Source organism: Geospiza fortis, unplaced genomic scaffold (genome assembly GCF_000277835.1).
Source record: "Geospiza fortis unplaced genomic scaffold, GeoFor_1.0 scaffold1047, whole genome shotgun sequence".
NCBI classification, from domain to species: Eukaryota; Metazoa; Chordata; class Aves; order Passeriformes; family Thraupidae; genus Geospiza; species Geospiza fortis.
In genome coordinates this window covers 20,695-25,186 of record NW_005054589.1, presented here as the reverse complement: position 1 = coordinate 25,186, position 4,492 = coordinate 20,695, and positions in this window count along the sequence as shown.

Here is a 4,492-nt window from a genome sequence, read left to right as displayed (position 1 = left end):
CTGCCGAACCCCTCCCTCTTCCCCCAGCCAGCCTCTTCCAGAGGGGGATTTTCCAAAAGAGTCTTCCCTGCCCGCTTGCTCTCCGGGGATCCCGAGCGTGGCCGCAGCTGTGCCTGCCCCAACCTCTGGCCGAGCCCCTGCCCCAGCCCCTAGCCCTGCCAGGTTCAGGTCAGGAAGGACAGTGTGGCTGCACAAGTCTGATCCTTGGTCAGTCTCTCTTGACATTATTGAAATCCCTGTTACTGTGTGCCATCTCCTGTTGGTCTGTATAACCCAGGCTCAAGTTCGTGCATCTGTGCTTACTTTTACTCCGCCTCCAATGCTTCCTCTCTACTGAGCCTTGAAGAGGCTCCTCTGGAGTGCTGTGTCCAGTTCTGGGCTCTGCAGTCCAAGAGAGACACAGCAGTCCAGGAGCAGGTCCAGTGGAGGGCTACAAAGATTATTGTCAGGCTGGAGAGAGCTGGGCCTGTTTAGCCTTTAGACAAGATGTCTGAGAGGGGGCTCATCAATGTCTCTAAGTATCTGCAGGGAGGGTGTCGAGGGTGGATCCAGGCTCTTCTCTGTGGTGCCATGCACTGGGACATGGGGCAATGGGCAGAAACTGATGCACAGGAAGTTCCACCTGAGTACGAGGAAGAATTTCTTCACTGTGCAGGTGACTGAGCACTGGGATGGATATCCCAGACAGGTTATGGAGACTCCCTCACTGGAGATATTCCAGAACCATCTGGACACAATCCTGTGCCATGTGCTCTGGGATGATCCTGCTTGAGCAGGTAGGTTGGAGCAGATGATCCCTCCTGTGATCCCTTCCAACCTGACCCATGCTGTAATTCTGTGAAATGTCACAGAGACAAGGTGCTTCCTTGATTCTAGGTACTGACAAACCTCAGTTATGTGGGTGAATCAAACAGGGTTTCTCAGTTCTTCCAAAAGAGAACCTCACCTTCCAATGTGGAAAGAAAGGACTGAAAGCATCTTTCTTGAAGAATCTGGATGTCTCCTGTTTCTTGCTAGTACAAGAACAAGAGTCTACCTACTCATTCTGCAAATGTCACTGGGCTGCATACAGAGAAATGCCAGCGGATGAGGCACACAACATTACCCTCTGCTCGTTCCCACCATTCAGTGAGTTACACAGCCGAGTGGCAGAAAATGAGGGAGGGTGCGGTGAGCTAAACACAGCATGGATTAGGACTGGACAGAAAAGATATCAAAATCCAGTGCCTTACAATTCATAAATGCTTCTGTGATAACACAGAGCAGAATTTTGGGCTTCTGTTCCCAAAGTAACTCCCTTTGGTTTGAAGTATGAGCTTCACAACACACACAATAGAAAGTGACCGTGATTCCCTTCCACGTAAGACACTAGTACACATACAAAAGGAAAAAGCACATTCAATAAAGTTCTGCTTAAAAGAAGCATCGTCAGCAGACAGTGACACATCTCAGTGTTCAAAAAGCTAGGGCTGGTTTCCACAGAGCACAGCCTTTTCTAGCAGTTCTGTATATACGCAGAGTCACATATACCTACTTCTTCCCAGACAGCATAGTTTCTTTCTTAATCCTCTCTGTGGGGGTTTCTAGACACCAATTACAACAGACCTCTTTCCTTCCAACTTACCTCCCTCTCCCTCCCCCCATCTGATTCTAAAAGAAATTTACTTCAGGAGAAATTGCAGGTATTCAGCTCCTCCTGGAATCTGGTCCTTACTAGCTGTGTAGTAAATTTTTGCACATATGTTTTCCTTTCTTCCTCATTTTACTACTATGAGGAGCATCTGGCCCCTAGAAAGGAGCAGTGGGACTGTACCATTGCACCGGGGTCGGGAAAGAGGTTAACTAGCTGCTTTGTTCAATAGCTGCAGAAACACTTCCTCCCCTTTATGGTAACGGAATATTCCCCCCAAAACCTCCTCCTCCTCCTTCTTGTGGAATGAAAGCCAAGCATGAGCGAACTGCTACACTGAATGGGGAAGTCTGAGAAAAGTTCCTGTGCACGCGTGCACATGCAACATCCAAGCCCTCTTTCAAACTTCACCTGGTAAAACAATGGCTGACAGTGAGTCTTTTATGAGGGATTAATTTTTATGTCAGCATTTAAATGTTTTTCTCCAGTGTTGCAGCATTTTGCAATGCTGCAGAATTTGTATGTTTAAAAAAAAATTTCCAGTTTCTGAAATCTTCTCTTTGCTAGGCAAACTAATGCACCCTACCAGAAAACCTCATCCCTCTCAATATATAAACAACCACAGCCCACATGACAGAAACAGAGAAGAAAAAGCTCTCAATCCCAACTACCATGCATGGATCAGATTCTCAGGAGAATCTTAATTGTGACAAAACCAGCATATCTCATGCAACAGTGTGGCTGGCATGATAGAGAGCTGTGATCTCCAAAGAGGGCTGCATGCACCCCAAAGGGGTATGCAAGGCAACACATTGGTGTGCAGGAGGAAAGCAACAGAACTTCAGTAGCACATAATTTATAAATAAGTAAATGTATGTATAACGGGGGTGTATGCTGAAGCCTTTTACCAAGAGGGATACGTGATCAAGAAAGTTTGGAGACAGTGATAAAGGCAATCATGTACTCCAAATTACACAGACAGACATTCATTTTATAGACACGATTCCACACAATAGTGAGTTTCAAATGTCCAGACACACAAACAGACCTCGTAATATTTAAAGTTGCAGTTATTAAAACAATGGTCAGAGCAGCAAAGCATAATTCATTTATCAAATACTCTCCTCACTGTGTGAAACGTGTTAGGTCTTGAAGAGAAAAGAATTGGAATGTGCAGGGCAGACCACACAAACCAAAGAGAAGAAAACCACCCATGAGAGAATAGCTGAGGAGGATAAAAGGGAGGGGTGAGGCTAAGACAAGGGGAATAGAGTTTCAAAGAAAAAGGAGAGAAGAAGGAGGGTAAGAGTAAGAGAGGTGGGAGACAGAGGTAGAGAAAGCAAGATACACACAGTGCAACTATAAAAGACACACAAGGAAAGAAAGGGATGTGAAGAAAGGGAGGAGCTGGGAACAGCAAATAGAATAGCAGGCAGAGCAAAGAATAAGAAGGGTACTATTTATACATGAGAGAACATGTTTGACAAGCAGTTTTGAAGCAGAACTATTTAGTGGATAAAATCTTCAAGAAGATTTTTTCAAGAGTAAATTTATCACTGCAACTGTCTGAAATAGCACATTTTCCTTCACAGATTTCTGGAAAATAATCATACAGATCAGTAAACTAAAACCTTATAATATCCTTCTGGATACCCTATATCCAAAGCCTTGTTGTTTTGTTTGTTGCTGTGTTTGGCGAAGTACAAAGGTATTTTCTCCCTAAGAAAGCCTGGCACAGAAAGAGGAGAAGCCTACAGAAAATTCATAAGAGATAACTGAAGATAATTTGGGGAAGCGCAGAAGTGCAAAGGACTGAGGGGCAGCTCAAGATGGAATGTGAAAGACCAGACCCTGCACTTTTACAGTTTCCACACTGGCTCTTGGCAACCACCAGTATACAGTCATGTTTTTTAATTATTTTTTTAATCTTTATCACAAATAATGAGATTTTTTTTACCAGCAAGAAGGCTTCTGAGTCTCAGTTCTCCCTTGAAACAAGCAGTGTTCTTCTGCTTACAGACCAGGCTTATTCTCTGCTTTGTTCCTTCTTTGCCATCATTTATTTCTGCTTAGGGCTTTGCTTATGAGCTTTAATGGAAATAAATGCCAGAGAGGAGAAAAACCACAATCTACATTAGCTGACTATTAACCCACCTGTATTTTTAATTATTATTTTCATTAAGTATGTGTATCAGTTGTTATGAAAATTATCTTCCTTGACTATTGTATCAACTAATCTTTATAGTGTAACAGTGTATTAATTTTGTTAACATATTTCGTATTGTACACTGTATTGTCACAAAGTTGTGAAATTTTACTGAAGTTAGTATTGTTCCTGCTTAAGTAAAAGAAACTAAAGGGTAACCTAGTCCTGGAAATATGGACTTTGACAACCAAGATAACAGCAGCATCTTAGACCACATCTTGCCAGCATCTTCTGGCATCAGAGCAAGTAATTATGGCAAGACTGAATCCAGGGATGTCTGGATCAACAGATAAGCAGTAAGAATTCTGCAAAAATGCAGGTGCTTTGCAGAGATTTACTGTTATTAATAATCAGTAGTGTGGGTGTAAGTGATTAGTCAAATCATGTATTACCTGAATATTTGAAGGGTATAAGAATTGTGTATAAAACCACATTCAAGTTGCCCCAATTTGGCTGGGGCACCTCATGCACGTGAATTAACATTTGCCCATTGTAATTCTATGCTTTGCATCCTAACCTCTCTCCTCAGTTGGCATGGGCCAGTTGCAAATTTTCATGACAGTCTCAAAGGGGAAGAAACAGCTAGACTTGTGCCAGTTCATCAGAGCTACAGTCTAAATGTGAGCTTATCTATCCATTTTCCAGCATCCTTACCT